This window comes from Gasterosteus aculeatus, chromosome 4 (genome assembly GCF_964276395.1).
Source record: "Gasterosteus aculeatus chromosome 4, fGasAcu3.hap1.1, whole genome shotgun sequence".
Taxonomy (NCBI): domain Eukaryota; kingdom Metazoa; phylum Chordata; class Actinopteri; order Perciformes; family Gasterosteidae; genus Gasterosteus; species Gasterosteus aculeatus.
This window is the reverse complement of record NC_135691.1, coordinates 27,236,108-27,256,707: the sequence shown is the minus strand read 5'-3', so window position 1 is coordinate 27,256,707 and position 20,600 is coordinate 27,236,108.

The following is a 20,600-nucleotide window of genomic DNA, read 5'->3' as shown; positions in this document are numbered from 1 at the left end:
TATGTGGATTATTTTCTATCAACCTTTTCTTTTTACAATGTCACACCCACAGACTTGATGGGCAATAATCCTATTTTCCTTTTTTCTTTTTTGTTTTACTGTGTCAGCCGTGTTCAGTTTGTGTAACATGCTGGTGCACTGCAGTGATGTTCACTGCGGTGCATAAAATAATGCAGTGACCTTGTCAGCAGCACAGCACATATTGGTGAAACACCCTGTGGCTGCATGGCTGTGATAGAACTACTGATCTGGGGTTAAAAGAGTCTTGAATAACTGCGGTGGGGTAGTGTGCCAAACTCTCATAGGGAACTACAGAACGAAGACTGTTGAAAGGTAGTTTTTGATTTTTAGAATATTTTTGATATGAACACAGGGTAGCCTCAGCTGAGCCACGAGACCTCGGCACTCACAAGGTTTTGCACACTTTCAGGCACCAAAACCTTCAAGGTTTTTTTGTTTTTTTATTGAATTTGTCCTTGCGCTTTTGATTTCCCTCATGCTGAATTCCCACTGAACTTTTAAATCGTCTGATCTCACTTTATTCAAACATAGGAAGCTTGTATAACTACTCGTACACTAAACATTTGCATGCTCGACACTACATATTTCTCGTCGTTTTGGTGCCCACACACTCGCCTCTGGCTGTTGCCGAAGCCGGTCGCTGTCTATCGCATGATTTGATTTTTGATCTGCATTGACAGACAATTATTCTGCACTCTGAAATGAGTGCTGAACTGTTTTTGAAGAAGCGTTGTGATTGGTTAATGAGTCGGAAAGAGAAAGCTTCTTGATCTCATTTCCAGTGCTTAATTAACCTTGGAGATGGAGATTTCCCCGCGGTGCTGGGCACAATGCACGGTAACCTCCCTCCTTCTCTCCGTCTTTGTCTCCGTCTTGCTTGTGCTGCTCTCGCCGATGTATGACTCTCCTGCAATGACAAAAGGATGCCTAACTCTCTGCTCGTGTCCTAGAGACACTAACCTTTTATTGACTGATTTATGTGTGCAGATATGCGTGTGCGGTACCCACACACATGCACAGATGTTCAGGCATGTGCACAAATACCTGTGCCTGGTGCTCGCATGCGTCTTTCTGTGGAACATTTTATGTCTGGAATAAAACGATATAAATAGCACCGCTGCTCCCCCCGCCCTCCTCCTGTGACTCTCTCCCCGGGCCAGCCCACTTCTGTGGCCTCGGAGGTATGAACCCAGTTCTGACAGAATTGATCTCTGTTTCCCCGTCTCCCTCCCTCCCTCTCTAAGTCCGTCTGCACCCATGGGCCCGCAGAGACTCGGCCGACACCCAGCCTCCGCAGCCGGCTTTGCACCGGGCCAGTATGTCTTGTCTCTCGCCCTCCTTACTGTCGTCTCTTATATCCTTCCCTCCTCATCTCCTTCCATCTGGCCTATCCTCTCTAGTATTATATATATATATATATATATATATATATATATATATATATATGTTATTAAACAATGTCCCATGTTTCAACATTCAAAGAATTCTTAGTATTTCTCCTCCAACCAACTTGGTTCAACTTTTGACTTTTAGTTTGTGCTCGGAATGGGATTCTACATTAAATGTATCCCTTTTTTTATAGTGATCCTTTTGATGCTATTGATCTACATGGCGAGATGAAGAATTTGCCTTAGTACTCCAACCCTCTTTTCTTTTTTTTTTAAGCTCTGACATTGATACTCTTTCTCTTTTGGTTGCTCTCTCATCTCTCTTGTTCTCGTGAGCTCCCCTCGTCTGCCAGGTGAGCCGGTGCCTTGTGCGCACCTGCGACCACAACCTTCCTTCCCTCCTCCATCCTTGCTGTTACTTTTAGATTAATGCCCAGTAGTTTGCTCCTTGCCGTTCACCTCTGTGTTCCTCCTTCCAGCTGAAACATCCACATTTTACACATCATTTTTTTTCTTTCTGCCACTTCAGTTGCTCTGTTCTCAGTTCTAACCGCCCTTTTGTTCTTTTTAATTCTGCCAAGTAAGCATTCCTCCTCCTCTCTCTTGCTCCGTCCTACCCACTCATCCTTGCCCCATTCGTTGTTACTCTTTCCTGCCCCTGCCCCCCCCCCCATCAGAGACAGAGCCATATGGCCGGGTGCGGCCCGTGCCTGCCCAGCTCTCAGCCTCGTTTAAATTCACTGCCTGCGGGTCACTGTGCCTCTGCGGTGGGAGGACAGACGCACCGTGGAGGAAGGGCAAGTTAAGGCCCCAGCGATGGGAAGAAACCAGGGGGAGGAAGGGACGTGGCAGCTCAAAATGGGAGAGAAATGCAGCCTGAAATTGTTAATTATTGTTCAAATAATTCAGGGTGATGGAGTGAAACAGAAGGTGGTGTCACGTGGCCGACAGGTGATGAAGTGGAGAGGAAATGGGGGAGGGTACATTTGTATTCATTTGTATGACCCAAATTTCGGGAAAGTTTAAAATCTGTGAATGCTACTTTCATTTGCAGGATGGATTTTATAAGACCCATGGGCCAAAAATACAAACAAAAATACAAATCATTTTGAAAGCCCAAAGGACTGTAAGAAAAAACAATTTGTGTTTGGTGCAGGGCGGAATCCTGTTCATTTCTATTTCAAAATACATTTAGTTTGTTCTATAATGAAACAACAGCGTTTCAATAAACTGGTTATAGATTCACCTTTACTTGAAAAAAAGACACAAATGAATCGATTTTGAGTGCTAGATAATACATCTCATAAGGGAAGATTAAAATTCATTAAAATTAAAATTAATATAAGAGATGATGGAAATGTAACAGACCCTCCCACAGCACAGCACATAATACATCTAATAACTTCTATTCACTTCCCAATCTCGACTGAAGTGGTTGCAGCTTTCTGTGCATTGGTGCAACACAAATTGAGGATGTTACTTTAAGATGGTCAAAAACAAAATCAATCACAGGAGAGGGATAACTGTCGAGAGCAGACGGAAAAGAAATTTAGACAAAATCCAGCAGGAATAAGAGGAGATGCGCTTGGGAAGAGGGGAACGCGGCAGCAGGTCGGGGAGGATGGGAGAAGCTGGGAGGAGGTGCGCAGCACAACAGCGAGCGTTAAAGGGGAAGACGTGTGAAATTGAAACTAATAAATCCACAAGAGATTCCTGCAGTAGTGGCCGAGCTGCTGTTCTTTTTACAATTTGAGCCAAACCTTTTTTCTGTCAAGTACACATTAATTTCACCAATCACCGATTTGAAAAGGGCATTTAACATTGACTACACATGAAGTCCCACCACCAAATTATGATAATCACTATTTGAGCTTTTGCATCTTATTTGTTTCCGTTGGGACCAATGAAGAAGCAAATGATATCCTTCTAATTTAATTCACTTCATTAAAATACCAGTAAAAGTGTGAGTTTAACCTTCAGCCCAGTTAGTCATGAAGGCCTTGCATGGAAGGAAAACTGGCTTATTTAAAGTCTTACTGTTTATCACAGTCTTACTGTTTATCACAATTAAGGATGCTGCATAAAACAATGTTATTATTGTTGTTTTATTAGCTAACATAAAGCTGTCAATCATTTTATCAGAAAGGGTGCCACATTGTTACATATGTAGAACGTTGTGGAATTTGTTGACTCATATTTTACATTTATTATTTACCCATAAAACCCTATTTTGAGTTATAGCATGTTGCACAAACTAATAATATGATGTAGCTATTAGAATAATGCATTAATGGAGTTATATCCTGACAATGCAGAGGATTTATTCCGGGCAACATTGTTAGTGGGAATACATTTTCTGCTGCTAGAAAATGTCATCACTTTGGCAACGATTTGTTCTCAAACCCCCACAGATGATGTATGAACGCAGCGCTGCAACATGGCACACGCTAATTGACTTAGGCGTGGCGTGTGGACAGTTTCTCCCCGCGTCCATCCAAGACCTCGAATACGCCAAATCGCCCGATTCAACCCTCTTGCCCGGCCCCCTCCCTGCTTCCGCTCTCTATAGTGTCAGCAAAGTCCGGCGCTAAGATTCTTATAGAATTTAGTGCCGCCAAATGTGCTTTTTAATATTCCCACAACGGTGATCTCTAAAAAAAAGTCTAATAAATGATTGCCGAGCAAACCACTGACAGGGGGGCTCTGGCCAGCATACATCAAAGTCCAAAGCCCCCCCCCTCCTCCCCCCCCCGTTATAGAGGCCTATTAGAACAACCTCCCAGGCAAAAAAACATTCATAGAAAATGTGCCTCTTTAGTAGTATGTTCATTTATTAAAGGCATGGAGTGAGCTTGAGTGAATATCCTGCATAATTCCTCCACATACTTTGCACTTAATCGATGGTGTGTCTTATGCCAGAACTGCACCAAATGTGGGAACTCCCGGGGATGAAGGAGCGAAGGGAAACCTCGTCTTGACAGCTTTTAATAAGGAAGGGAAATATTGCAGGGTTAATTTGCAGAGAGGATTCGGGAGCTCGACGCGTACGGAAGAGATGAGAAGAGACGATTGAGGGGGGAGCGATTAAAAAAAAAAGATCTACGTCAATGTGCCTCGGACCTCGGTGAAGCAAGGATGTGGCCAAAGCGATGGCACGGCCATGTTCCCAGCATGCATCGCTCCTGGGGCTAATTGATCTATTTGTGTTGAGTATCTTTTATATGAACACTTTGTCTCCATCCCTCGCTGTCTCTTTCTCCATCAACATAGGCTTCCCGCAGAGCTGCATATCAGAGTGGATCAGACACACAAAGACACACACCCTTGAGGATTAAACACACAGGTTAAAGTACCAAAAAAAGCCTTGATACCCACAGTCATCTTTGATGCTGTGCTTCATCCATCAGAGGCTTCTGATAAAGACTGTGTGTGTGTGTGTGTACACATGTAGGCATGCCTGTAACCACAAAGGACCATTATGTCGTTAGCTGACATGCAGAACTTCTTTCATGTGAGCAGAGATAAGAATAGAGAAAACTTGTTCTGCTTTGTAGATCTGATCAGTCTAGTGGTTTTATTTAAATGTTCGTAGGTCTTTTTGCTTTTTCCATTGTACAGCGGGAACACATTGTCTTTAAAGAAACTGCATAAACTTTGGTAATGTAAGAACTCTGGATGGTGTATTTGCTCTTCAAATCTTATTACGTTTTTTTTTAATTGTAAGAGAGTCACATTTACAACCTGAATTTACAGTTTTTGAAAAAAGTCGCCATAAAGTAGCCAAAAGCAGACATCTAGTCAATAACTGTGGGGTTTTGTGAGTGAACTGACATATTCTACAAGCTGTAGCAGGCAAGCCATTGTTCAAACGCCGTCTCTGGATGACTTTCTGTGCTACTAACTAACTAAGGAAGAAAAATGCCTAAAAAAGACAAAATATCTCTTGTTTGCCGCATCATCCATAGTGATTATGATAATGTCAGACGAGTTTAATATTAAATCCATGGAGTACTATGATACTTAGTGGTAGGTAGAATTCTACCTTGAGCGCTTCAAAGGTAATTTACTGATTTGCTTTTCAACTCGTGTCGTTTTTTCATCGACTTAATGTGTTAAGCCAGTTTGAAAAAAAAACCTTTCTTCCCATCAAAGTGTGCTTATTCTTTAAAGAACGCATTTCCAAACACCATGAGCACGACATTATGTTCAATAATGCATCGGCCGCAGGCACGCTATGAACACACGTGCATTTGTGTACATGTTTGTTTACTGTTGTTCATCAAGAGGCGAGAGACAGACCCACAAAGACATTATCACCTTTCTGCCAAAGCGTATAATTCATTGAATTATTTACGTAACAGCAGGTGGGCCCCTAGAGAACAACGCAGGATTCAGTTAGGGAACCTTAAGACCAGGGGCCAGCTCAGGAACCAGGGGGGACTCAGTGGGGAAATCAAACGACACATAAACCGAAAGGAAGCGTACGACCTCACACATGTGCATAGATCTGTTCAACACGTTTCAAACAAACATTTACTCCGATATAGCGCACACACGTCCACAGGTAGACTCAAAAAGAAACGGACACTTATCTCATCACTTATTCACATGCCCTGTAAACATACACACCTAACACGCACGGATAGATCTATCGTTGCAACATCGTGCACCATCAAGAGCCCTCTATCTGCCTCTGTTCCTGAAGCACACACCACATTGTTCGGACATAAAACTCAATCCGATATCTGCGTGTAAAGACTGACGGTGAACTGAGTGGGCACATCTTTTAGAAAGAAATGTCGATGAGATATCTGATGTATTTTTTGTGACTGCGCTGTATTTTCATCTAAATGCAGACCGACTCAGAAGCCAGCGGAAGAAGATTCAATGTTTAAGGACCACACTTGATATCCCCGTGGGGCTTCTCTTTTTCTTTCCGTACAGGGTTTGTAAACGGCTGTCTCCAAAGCTCTCGCGGCCAAAACAAATATCAGAAATTCCAATGGATTTTGAACTGTTTCAAAGCCTAAAAGAGAGAAAAGTATGTGATAAGCTATTTGAGTTTCTCCTAAAAAGGTCCTTTTTTTTCAAGCCAGGCTCAAAAACAAGGTGACCTGTATTGTTTCCGTGTTGTAAAATGCCGACACGAAACAGCACTCGCATGTTTGTGAGAGGTACACCGAAGTCTGTATTGTGCCGAATTAATTCGAAGTAATCAAATGAAGAAAAAAAAAAGTGATTTAGAAACTGACTCACTGCCAAGTTCATCAAGCGGCTAAATGGGCACCGTTTCAGCATCCTCACATCATTTTGACTAAAGTCTGTCCAGAACATGTCGTAACAGAAACACAGACGGGCCGCAGGCTTTCATGTTGATGAAGCAACTGAACAAGAGCCTTACAATATATGCAGAGGAAGGTAGTGCTGGACTGGAGCTCAATTTTGTATCTTGAAGCACCACATACAACCACTTGCTGATGTAAAGCCTTTCTTATCCAATCGGAGGTTTTCAATTAATGTGGCCGATTAAACCTGTTTAGGTTTAATCAGGCAAAGCTATGGATTCAGGAGAGGTCCCAAAAGTAATTGTAATAATAATGATTCTTAAAATAACATTGCTTAGGACTTTGATAATTATTTAATCTAACATTTCGAATACGAGTTCTTTGAATGTATTGTCTTTTTGCTACTTTAACATAAGTAATAAGTAACATCTCTTATGTTAACGGCTGGGTTTTATCTTAAATCACCTGTAAGATACACTAAAAACAAATTACCTATTATCCAATTTGTTTATCATCTCTTGGTTACCTTGTTAGGCTTCCTCAACTATAAAAATATTCATTTGAATATTTTTTGGTGTCAAGTCACCAACTCTACACTGCATTGACCTCACATGGTCGTCTTTGTTGGTTTGGCTTTTGTGCAGGTATGCTAGACAACAGGACAAAATGAGAAGTCCACATGATAGGGAGAGGAGCTGCCTGTCAGTGTGATGGCTGACATTGCACTTATGATTTTAGTTAGGCTCTAACTTCTATACCTGCGTCAAAACCAATTATCTAACACCACAAGTCATAATTTCCTAAATCTAGTGAAAATAATGCATTGAATCAACCCTTGATTCAATAAAAACAAATTGATGTGGTTCTTTTATGGATTTGACACTGACATTAACACAAGAGGAAGGATGTTTTTGGGTGTTTTTTTAACCTATTTTCAATTATTAGTATATTGGTCAAATGGACTAATTTTATGTCCAAATGCTTAAGTATATACAATTGAATTATTATCGATGGTCAAACTCTGTTTATTAGCCAGCCTCAGTAAGAAGGTCATGAAATAGGTAAACACACAAGTAGGGCAGGTGTTTGCCCACCTGAACCCCAGAACACTTTCAAAGCTGCTCTCCTACTCACAGCAACCCTGCAAATTACTTTTCTTTTTCCTTTTACTCTCAGAGCAAAACATGGTCCACAGGAAATGGGGCCGCCGAAGGGTTTAGGACAAGCCTTGGCAGTTTGTTCTCCACAGCTGGGACTTTCGTCCTGCTTCCAGTAGCCTGTTCCCACAACAGAGATGTAGAAGCCACTGCAATTTCCTGTCCAAGAAAATTGTATTTGCACAGACTTTATGCATAATACAAAAGCTGTAAGATAATTGATAACCAGTTATTTGTTAAGTAAAAGCAAAAGTGATATGAGTTACTTCCTTGTTATGATTACCAAGCATTTGAAGTACAGAATTCATGTTGTAGTGTGGACAAATTCAGCCAAATATTCAGTCAGTCCCAATAAATAGATGATTTGTAATTAATAAAAACCTTTCATAGTTTTTATCAAAGTGCCTCAGAATTTCTTTTTTATCATGTTCTAGTTCAAATCGTGTGTTTAAACTGATAATGTCACAAGTGCTACTTGTGGCAAATCAAATTAAAAGATACGTCAGTTTCACAAAGTGCATTTAACCATACATCTTATTCGCTCTTTGATATTTCATGTTTACAAAGAGCGACCATAATCTGCTGTGAGCCAGGCTAATCTTTGCTGGCCTCGAAGGGAAATCAAAGCAAGAACTTTTCATGATATCACTTGAAAACAATGAAATAAGTGCATTATTTAGTCAATCAATTACCTGTTATCCTCTACTATTATAAATTAGTAACAACAAATCGTTATTTATTGCAAATTTTTCTTACAAGAATTGACTTCGTAGTTGGACCTTCAGTTCAGGATATTTGGTTCCGTTTGTATTTCCAAGGTAAACAATGAACCAATGTCCTCTATGTCTTTATTAGTTTTAAACACTACTTAACAGTTCTGAATTTGTAGGATAAAGATAATAAAGCGTTATATATTATGAAGAAATGTCTTATATTTGTAGGAAGTAGTGTGAAAGGATTCAAATGTGCACTGAAGTCAGGGATTTAACACAGATTGTGATATTTTAGGGGCTTTCTATCAAAAGCACACTTACTTACTTACTTAAGTTATTTGAATCACCAGAAGAAATTCATAATTTAATTTGCATACATTATCAAAAGGTGTGGCATTTGAAAATGATTCAGTACATACTAGCACATGAGCGTATTTCGATTTAAAAAAAAAGATGTTTTTTACTTTCATGACCTTCAACTGAAAATAAATTTCTAAGTCCGGCCTGTAAAACTGTAGAACGGAGAGAGAGAGCGAGCGAGTAGCACAAGCTTGCATTTTGTTCTCTACAGCTGAGTCTCCGTCCTGCTTTCATGCTATTCCCAGGCCAGGCCTGCCTACAGTGCAGCACTCCCCTGCCTGTCTATGATTTGTGGAGCCCACTGGGGGAGAAGCTAACTCTCCCATAGGTTAAAATCTGCAAACAATGAGTCCAATGTCCATGACGGATGGCCTACATCCCTCCCCATTTGTCTGCGCTTTGTCCCCATCTCAGAATCAATTGTTAAACCCCAAAGTTTGCTTAACTTGCACTCCCTGCTAAACCAGATGAAAAAAAGAAAAGGGGGTTGTTGCATTAGAAGAAAGGGAAAGAGATCAATGTTGTCCCGAAGTAGAGGAGTGGATGAGAGGGACTTTCGGTATGACTTTCGGGGTCCTAATTAGGGCCGGGACAGTGAGCTACCTCTCTCTGTGACATTTAGCTGGACATACTTGATAAATGTCACACTGCTGGATGCAGCCACGACAAATGGATGCATCAACAACGGCTTAATAACCTTTGCTGGTAGTCCTGCCAGGAATTCAAATTCTTTATCTGCTTCTCCCTTGCATCCCTAAAACACCGGGCCCTAATAACCGGCACTGTGTACGGAGTATGGCGGGGGGGGGGAATTTGCTCGTGTGTGCTAAGGCCAAATGAAGTGCACGTACCCGCACGGCTGCATCACAGTGCGTGTTTGAGTGCCAAGTTATATTGGCAGAGTATCTTGGCCGGCATGGCGGCAAGAGACCTTTGTAAGCAATCAGAGAAAAGAAAGCTGTAGGCCTCCCTCGTATCTTTCTAAACTTGTATCTCTGCTCGACACGGAGAGGCCAACTGAATTAATCAGCTCCCGAGACAATGGGGGTGGGAAAAAACAAAAAAAGGAGCAGAAGATTGAGCCATTTTTCAGTATTAAGATTGTTGAGGAATAAAATGTCAAGTACGTCATGTGTATAAGATTCACAATGAAATAATTAAAACACTGCTTAAATGGAACAAACAATGGTACTCGGGACTGACAAAGTCTCGGGAGCGTTTTTAAGACTTGTTACCAATCGCGCCTGTCAGAGCTTTCACTCAGTTTGCCTCATTTTAATGAAGGGCAGAGTCAAACTTATCAGTGTGTCAGTGTTTACTGGATCTGTTTTGGTCCCATTTGGAACTTGTAATTGGCCTCTGATTGGAAGTGACATCCCAGCGAGTAGCTGGGAGAATTGATAAGCCCCCAGTGTTCAAGTGAGACCGAGGCCAGTTGAGAGTCAACTGACAACTACATGACGTATTAAGGACAAAACACAAATGAGCTGGCAGCGTCTTTTGGTCCACCGTCTAGCAGAGTAACTGAGTTGGCAAACCTCCGTACTAAAAAAGGTTGCCAGAGACAATTTAGACAATTAAGTACTTTCTTGTGTCGCTCTTCTCATTTTTCTTTTGTAATAGTAAGACAGCCTTAGCATGTCCAAAAGATACAAACTTAGATTAGGATTTTCTCCTCACATGAACGCTTATCTGCTAAAATGAATTCTCTAAATATATGCTCCTCGGTTTGTTTGTGTACCTGGGTATGCATGCGTGTGTGTAGCATGTTTCAAATCCTGCCGCTGTAGCTGCTGTGTGGTGGCTAATTGCCTCTCCTGAGGAATAATTATGTGACAAAAGCAAACGTAATGGTGCCTCGGCTCCAGGAAAAGATGTATGTTAGGTCCTGTGTGTGGTTCAGCGTGCAGAGCCATTTTTTTTCTGGTGGTGAGGAGAGGCGGAGAGGACGTAGCAGGGGCCGTACATTTGGAGGCCAAAGCTGGGGAAAGATGGTGCAACAATTAATTACGGCTAATTAGATATTTCCGTTATATTTACTGGGCCAACAATAAATCAAACGGTCAAGCTATTTTTGTCCTAAAAGACTTGTAACAAACACCCAGCAAGCACATGTGTGTGTGTGTAAACTGCTATTTACTGTTTACTTTCCAGGTGTGTTCAAAGCTGGGTCGCCGCAGTCTCCCTCCTCTTAGATTAATAATCCATTAGTAATCCATTTCACTAATAAGCACTGAGCGGTGAGTCGGGACTGGGGGGGGGGGGGGGGGGCTCACGCAGATGGTCAAGGGAAGCCAAGTGCATAATTAATGTCTCAGCCAATCAGATGTGCTATTACAGCTCCCTGATGGAGTCATCTTTCAGGTAAAATTTGAATTTATGATATTTTCTTTCAGTCATTTTATTACTTTGGTTTTACAAAAAGAATGGCACAAAACTCCGGTACAAGACTATGTCATTGTCAGGGAAAGCACCACAATCATTTTTGCAAATACCATGTCCGCACCACCGTACAGGGCAAACAGTAGGTCTTAGTAGGTAACAGTGATCTTTTTACGATGACCAAAAATATAAGATCATGATTATTTGAATGACTGAAAGGATGAAAGTAGTTAACATAGATCCTGTGAAGAGGTAGTTTGATTTCCACTAAAATGATACGGCACCTATTGGCCCAAATTTTCCGGCCCTCTCTGACATGTTATATTGCGTGGAGAAGTACGGTAAATTTCCGTGGTGCACTACTGCTCTTGCACATCCAAGCCCTTTAACCTACCAACGTTTGTTCAGGCAGTTTTCCACAAGCGAAGCCATCTATCCGCTAAGTTAGCACACTGGTTGCTCTTTGAGTGGCATTACGACTAACTATAATATCTCTGTATATTCAGTCGATATTTTATGACACAGGCTACTGATGGTGTGTTAGAAGTGTCATTTTGACGTCTCCTGGCACTGATATGGACAAACCTGACTGCTCTGCAACCTGTCAGCTGTCAATCATGATGCTACACCCCCTTTACAGCGTCATATTACTCAGAAATTGACAAACCACTGATGTAACACTTGAACATACATCAGTGGTTGAAGAACTTCCTAAATTGACAGAGACCACTAACTAATTTCAAAATAGAATCCAATTTACTTTTTTCTGTCACACAGACAGCAGACAGGGGATTGGCAGAATTTAGTAGACCAATGAAGTGATGGTATTGCGATAAATAGACATGACAAACTGGAAAACACTAATGTGCTTCCTCACAGCAGAAATACACCTTAAATAGAATCCATAGTGAAAGCAACACATTTAAAAACAACTTTTTTAAATGATTCTGAAACTCTGCTTCTCTACTACTCGATAAGGGTTTGGATGTGTGGGCAAAGCGCCACAGTGCCTAAAAGCTGTTACAAGGTCTGGCACATCAAAATGAGCTGGTAAACACAGAAGATTCCTCACAGCGAGCGCCAATCCGCCACGACTACACCAATCTGGATCCTGTGTTTCAAAGTTAAACAGAAGATTTCCCCAGCGCTGCACCCGGCTTCCCCAGCGGATCTCAGCTCCCCCGTTTAGCAGTCAGAACATGACGGAGGCTGACAAAAGAGGCCGTTAAAAATTGAACACCGTAAAGTGGGAAAATTTGGTAGGCGGGCACCGTTGTTACCTCCACCCACATGTACGGGTGAAATTTGACACCCTGTTCTCCTCTTACTCCCTCTACATCTTCTCTCTGCTTTTCTCCTCGCTCTCCCCGGGGGGAAGCCGTGTATCCCGTTCATTCGATTGCCCTTCATGATGGATGTGCAGTGTGAGGAATGGGCCGTCCCCGGGGCCATGGCGTCGTTTCTGGGTTAAACAGCATCCTATATCAAACCATTCTATACCTTCACAGGCAGGACGCCTGTTTACTGGGGCGGGAAAGCACCGCAATCCATTTCTTGTCAGGTTGTCTCGCAGATGCAACAAAAAAAAAAAAAAAAACTTGGACGGCAGCAGCTTTGGGTAGTGCTGTGAGACTGAGCAATAAATATGTTTTGTTGTTTGCGGAGCTTTGAAGCTTCGGCTTAGTTTGCCACATCCATGCTGACATATTTTCAATTAACTCTCTTTCAAACTAAAGCACTTTAGTTGGTATCAAATCTCGTTTCGTTAGTGTTAAGGATTGCGTTTTGCAATTTTTCTCTCGCTGACTAACCTATGAATGTATTTATGGAGCTAAATCTGGAAAGTACCCTGCCTCTGAACTCAGTAACAGTCCTGTCTTCATATTTAATTCTGAAGTACAGTTGCTAGAGTATCTAAAATGTTTTGTCTGAGTCCTAATTGATGATCTATCCAATTAGGACTCCACTCCAAAAAACATAAAAAATGGTTTTCAGGGAGATCACTGGAGATGGTTCTCTTGAAATGTTTCCTGTCTGGAGATCCAAAACCCTGTGTGGCCTCTTATCACATATTCAACAACTTATTGTAAACCAGAATTGAACTCAAGTATTTTTATGCAAGGATATATTACTAAGATCTTTTCTAAATCCTTTGATATCACGCAGCACCTCGGGTATCACTTATTTCAAAATCGTCTCAACAACGGCAGCCCAGGGATCCATAGTGTAGCGCTTTATTTACAGCACATCATTTTATTTCAATACTTGAGATAATCCAGTATGTGCTGCGAGTGCCTGCTGGCCTGCCTTTGAAAATCTCTGATGCTGATCACACATGTTTTCCGTGTGCGGGTGCATTCAGGGGGCTTTGCATGAGTGTGTGTTTTATGTGACTCACTGTGGCATGTTTCCTAGAGATGAGACTGTAGTGCCTTGGCCTCTGAAGCCTTCGTCGCGGGCAAACAGTCATTAGAGGAATCTTTTATTCTCTGCATGGCCTCCCTCTGCAGCAGTGTACCGCCCTTAGTGTTCACACTCAGGTGCCAGGCACCCGCGGTTTTATTTTGATTTAAAGGGGAAATTTTGAGTTAAACTCCCCACTTGTTACAGCTGTATTAGCATACTGTTTACCTCACTACAGTGTATATGAAGAAAGGGCAACCATCCAAACTCTCTCTGGCCTCTTTTTCAATTCACCATGCGTCAAGTCCTTTTTCATCCCACGAATAGAGGGGGGAAGACCTTAAGAAGTTCAGGTGAAGTTTCTCTTCACATTGTGCATGAAATCCAAGCTAATGCGGTGTGGGCCAACATGTGCGCTGTGGGAAGATCAGGAGTCAATTAGTGGGATTGGTGGGCAGTCTCAGCCCTGGCGCCTGAGCCGGTGACAGTTTGCGGTGGACCACCACGCCGCAGAAGCCAGGTGAGGAGCAGGGGAGCCTAAATGAAATGCTAATGCGGGCCACATAAGTCAGGGCTCTCTAATTGGAACACAGCTGCTGCAGGGACCGAGTATCCCAAGAAGCGCCGCAGAAGCAAAAAGGAACCAGTGGGTCATCGTGATCAGGTCAGGTTCCCTCTCTGTGTGCGGCTCAAAATACCTGGCCTAAAACGGCTGGTGGAAACCTCAGGAAGGAGAAGACACTTTCAGTAAATGCTGCTTTACATTGACATCTTTATCCTAATGTATGTAGTTCAATTTCCAGGTGTATCATGCCAGAGATTAGGGTCTCTGATTTTCATGAGTTAATAGAACTCCAACAAGAAGGAGGTAACGAGATTATTTAAACGGAATATTGATTTTTTTTGGTATAGGTGTTTAAACTTAAAAAATTACAGCAGTGATTATGATGACTAATTTGACTCATGGGGAAGAGCTTACACATACAGATTTTTTATTTTTTTTTAACAGCTACTTTAAAAAGATTGACAAAAATCAAAAATACCATTCTTCTTTGCTGAGAGAATTCTATTCCACGAAGATATTATGTTGTTGAATCACAAGAACAGCTGGAGTAAGCTTTTACTTACTAGATCTTTTTCACTACAAATGCTGATGTCAATACTAAATGAAAATGAAAAACATTATTAGCTTAAAAAGGTTGTGAACTGTATTTCAAAGGAGGATGGCATGAGTCAACTAAAAATGGAGCAACAAAAGAATACCGGGACAAACAGAGGGAAAAAGAAAAATTCAATAGCCAGCCATCTCTCACTGCGTTTCACGTCCAACCGACTCCACCAGCGGTCTTCTTCATGGTCCAAGGCCTGCTCCATTCTCTTCAATCAGAAGGGGAATTTCCCTTGGAATAATGCATGAATTCTTCTTAAGCGATGGACAGGATGCTCCTGCCTCAGAAGTCTGCCAACCTAGTGGACGCTTTGGCGATTGACATGGGCCACCCAAGAGGAAACCTTAGGTGGCAAAGTGGAAGGCGAGCCTTTCAAGCCGCTGTTCAAGCCGATGCCACTTCCCACAGTCACGTAGGAAGTCATTTTCTTTCGATTTAATATTTTAAAAAAATGAAGATTGTAAAATCAATAATGCTCGCCTATCCTTGGACGACATCTCACACGTCTTCTTTTCTACTGAGCCGTCACACCAGCCAGAGGAAGCCCGGAGTGAGACGAATGCGGCAGCACCAGAACGCCTACAAGACTCGCAGTTGTCTCCTGCCCTGAGCGATTTCTGCTGATTCAAATTCAGTCTCCCGAGGGGATGAATTACTTACATCGCTTTTTAAAATTTCTTGTAAATAGAAAAAAACAACAACAACAAAAAGACCAGAATCACCAGAATAGATGTCGTAGAGAACAACCGTGTTGCGTTTCACTAAAAAGATTTCACGCCTCTTGCTTGTTTTCTACAGCTTGCATTAGCAGCACGAGTCCTCGTATGGGAGCAGTCCCGTGGTGTCATTCTCCTCTCAACTCAATCATTTTGTCGTCTTCTCTCCGCGGTCAGTGTTTATCAGCCGTTTGCAGCCACCAGATGTACCCTTCCTGGACACCTCTGGACGCGGGACACAAAAACATGTGGAGCAGCTGACTGATAGAAAACTGATTCCTTACAAGTGAGGTCAGAGGACTGTATCCAAACCGTCTGGCACAGTACACTAACGTCCCCATGCTGAGCATCGAGGTGCTATTGAGCGCGACCATGTGCATCGGTCTCACTCCACTGCACCCAATGAGCCAAACCCATGGAATTGATGGGCAATGGGAGGGAAATAGGAGAAAAGGGGAGAGCGCGCGAATGATGCGCCTGCACTCGCTAATGCACATTATTCCATCACATAAACCTCGAGATTCTTTGAAACGGAGGGGGATGAGAGGATTTGACTTTATTGGGCAATTCCCAGTCTTGGATGTGAAATGTGGAAAGTGTTGCTGTCGAGTGAAAAGAAAAACACATCTACTGGCTGTCAGCTGGAGCTCCTTCTGCCTGCTAGAACTCGTTCATTATAACAAGAGCCCGACCACTGCGTTGCTACACGCCTCTCCCTGGCCGCACGAGCCTCCTACCTTTTCTCTGTTCGAGGCGGCCGTTCTAGTTGGAAAAACCATGAAGTCTGGTGTGTCCCGAGTGACGTTTGATGGACTGTTGGATTAAAGCAGCCGCAAGTGTTTGCAGGGAGAAAATAGCCGGAGTGGGAAGTCAGTTTACTCAGCCTTGATGCGATGTTCTCCTTCCTGCCACGTTATCTAGTCTGCATGACTAACATGCAGCTCTGCGGCTTTGATTAGTGCGCAAAGATTATGGCTCAATGCAAGGCTATGAATTATGCATGGGCTATGCACTGTGGTGCTAACACGAGGAACACTTCTAGGGTGAGCATTGCTCAATCACATGCAGGCATGCAGTGAATGCACAAACATCCAAATTAGCGTTCATTCAAAAATACACACGAAAAAAGGAATGAAGCGGCGCGTTTCAGGAAAGGGCAATTAAGACCTTGCTGAGTCACTCACACAGGCCCTTCCTGTCAGAGCAGAAATTGCTCATTCTGAACTAGCATTTTATCGCATCTGCTGATGATGTAGACCTCCACCCTTTTTTGTAGACCTTGTCAGGGTTAAAAAGGACTGCAGTGGTGGGTGGAGGTTAGCGGACCGCACAGCCTCAATTGGCTTTGCTTACAGACGGATGGAGACTTTGCCGTTGCTGATTGAAGCATTTTGTGTGCAAACAACAACAACGATCTACACCTCAGAGTGCTAACATGAATGATAAAAGGATCCTGTGTGCATTACAGGGATTAGCGCCTTAAGTCATACCATCCCCCCACAGCGCTGAATTTACCTTAGCATGCCTGGAATGTTTAAAAATAAAGTTTGTAAAAAGATGTTTTCAACCTCTTCACTGTGAGCTTTTTGTTGATAGGAAAAGGATCAAGTAGTTGACCTTTTTTGAATTTCCATCCCTAACCAAATGAATTTTGTCCACGTTTAGCTGTGACTAAAGCCTTTCCTGAACTTTAGGGCTATTAATAAAAATGGGCAGAGAAGTATGAAATCTCAAATGTTGTCCAAATGCTGTTGAATTAAGTGCTGCGAGCAAATGGCAAAAGATATTTACTGTAGCTTGAGGTCTGCCTGTTTAATGACATTTAGATCTCTGCAGCAGATGGTGGGGATGACAGAACCAACAATATTAGTGAAATCTAAAACAAATACCAGCCAGAATTGGGAGGAAGTTACACCCGACAAATAAAAAATAGAGGAATGTGAAAATAGAAAATGGTGTCGTGTCCTCACAGCCAAACAAATGAAAACAAATGAAATTCCATGAAATAGATGGAGGAGGATAATAAAAAGGCTTCATTCTAGTATTGGAAAATGTGTGATCTCTTTTATTAAACATGCCCCACACCCACAATAATCAACCACTGAGAGACTAAACTCAATAATCCTTAAAAAAACCCAAAATTAAATACACCTATGAAGCTTTCAGGTTAATAGGGGGGAGGATTATCAGCAGTCACATTTAGCAGGTATAGAAACCGTGTTGACTCAACGCACCCGTGAATAAATTGTGGATCAAGATTATCTGCTGTCAATCACAAAAACTGCAATTATTATAACCATCCCGTGTCTAAGACTTGAGAAAGCGTTTATGAAGACTTTTATTTTTACACAACTGTAAGAGCAGTATATCAATCACTCCTAATTTGTAGAAAATGAAAGCTTGAAGGGAATGCTATACGTTTCAAATTACGCCCTCCATTAGGTTGCTCTTGACTCTTTCTCTGCAATCGTTGTTTATATGAGCAGCGATGGTTTTGAATGATAAGTGTTTTCTCTTATCAGTCTCTCTGTAGCACACGAGCAAGATGTTTTCTCCTCCCTTTCACGCTTTGATTCTGAATCAAAAGCCGATAGTATTTTTTGCCCCCTGTGACCCCTAGTGAAGCTCTTTGTCAGTCGTGTTGTCACCTGCAACCTCAATCAACTTTTTCTCTGCCTGAAACACACATGAAAATCATATTATAAGAATGATTCACCACTCATTCTATTGACATTGCGCAGTTTCTACTAAATTCCACTATGTTTAATGCCAGCGGATAAGAGTTGGCAGTGTAGAAAAAAGTGAAAAGGAAATGTGGGAGGAAACACCATTACTTCAAGATTTATTTTTTCCTCTCCATTTCCTCTGTCGCGTCCCATTGACCCCTGGGCTCTTGGCAGGCTGGCCGCTGTTGATTTTAGCCCACAATCAATTCATTTTAATCACAATGGGCAGCGCAGGGAGCGCCTCGCTAATTGATTGGCAGGTATTTGCATATACAGTATACAACAAAATGTCACGACCGGCCTTGGTGGTGACCTGCGTGGGCTGCTGGCAAAACAAACTGATGAGGGTAATTTATCATGCGGCTTCGCTTTGCTGAGCAGGGGGCAGCCGCACCCACTATTGTTAGCGACGCCAGTCACCTGTCACGCCACGGCGGGCACGAGGAGAGAAGAGACGAGTGGATAGGATGGGAGAGGCAGAGATGAGGGCGACGCTGTTGATGGTGTGTCAGACATTCATCCCGCCGCCGGTCAGTGGATTCCGCACGCATGGATCAAAATGAAAAATACTGTGTTCTGTTACATGAATGTGACTAGCTCCAAGATATATGGGATGTATAGATACAAAATGACCATGAATAGTGAGCATCAGCTATTTTGACTTAAAAAATCCATCATGCTTCCCCAAAAGGTCATTATGATTCTGACCAACTCCAGGATTAATATTCTTCTTCCCCGAGATTTGAGATCAATATTTACTTCAAAGACATTTTTTAATGAACAAATATTGAACATTCAATATTTCAAATAGCCAAATGTCTTGACTTTGATGTTAAATTCCTCAATGTCTGACCAAAATATAACTTATATACTGACCTTCAGGCAACTAACCTGTGACCTACAAAACTAATACCTAGTCCAGTCACGGGAAGTAGTCTGCTTTCACAGTATTTAATCTCTTCTTGTTCATGATATAATTGATACCAATGAACAAATTCCTGTATGTATAACATTTGTTGCAATAAATGGTTTGTGATTGTGATTCTGATACAGACAAATATGATTCCGTAGCTCAACAATAAATCCGATGCGACCTCAATAGGATGAAAAAGCATACCAAAGTTTAGATGTTCTTCAAAAATCTTTGTAGCTACAGTACCAGTCAAAAGTTGGCAACATGTTTTCATTCACTTCAATAAAAAAGTGCATCCAAACATTTGACTGGTACTGTGTAGGTGAATGTGGATCAATAAACGGGTCGGATGTTCTGTTGCAAATCAAGCAACGAGCGCTATTATTATAGCTGCCTCATTACTGTCCAAGTTAAAGCAACTGTGCAGAAATCCTCCCGAGTGCACATGCTACTTATAAGGTAAACATTTGGTCATCAACACCATAATTATGACCAAGTACGGGTCCACCTTGCGCAGCATGAGCAGAAATACAGTTAAGGGGCAAAAGGGAGCATAAGCAACTCATTAATAGTGTGCCAGACACCCCGTGATAACATTGGATCTAATTCCAGAGAGAGGTTTTATTTTTTTGACCAATTAGCTGACTGAACAACCTATTGCCCATGAAGGGATCTCTGCAGGGACTTTATCCGACCATGCTCTATTAAATCAGCTCTCTGGCTGAGCAGTTATGTACCATCACAGTGCTTAGAATGGCTTGCTCTGATTGATATCACTGCCAAATGCCAAGTAATAATGGCTGTTATTATATGCCTCGATGCTGCGGTTTCCTTATGGATTGCATTGTGGCCCTGTTGGTGTACTTTCATGTACAGACATAATAGGTGTTTTTTTTTTGTGTCTGTGTGTGTGTGTCCTTTTTCAGCAATATCGCTGGTTGGGAAGATTATCATAATGCTCAAGGGTGCGAGCTGTTCTGAATCTGAAACACAATGTTAAGAGTATTCAGGCAGGTCAAAGGCCTGGCAATAGGTGATGTATAATGTAGGCATGTGGAAAGTAATTGTAATGACTTTGTAAACTCTGCATGATTCCCCCCCCCCTCTCCCCGACACGTTGCTGAGTAGCCCCAGGTTTGGGGAATTTTTTTTTTGAAGCATGATCATTTTGCAGACCAAATGAATCCAAATGAATGTGATACCATCTGTGTCACCTAGTTCATCTTGCTTCGTTAATGGTGCATCCAAAATAGGACCCCCAGCACAATATTCCAGATCCACGGGTATTAGTTTATAGATGAAATATAGTAGGTTATTCATTATAGAAAGTGAAGTTTCCTAAATAAAATCCATGAAATTCACAGCCC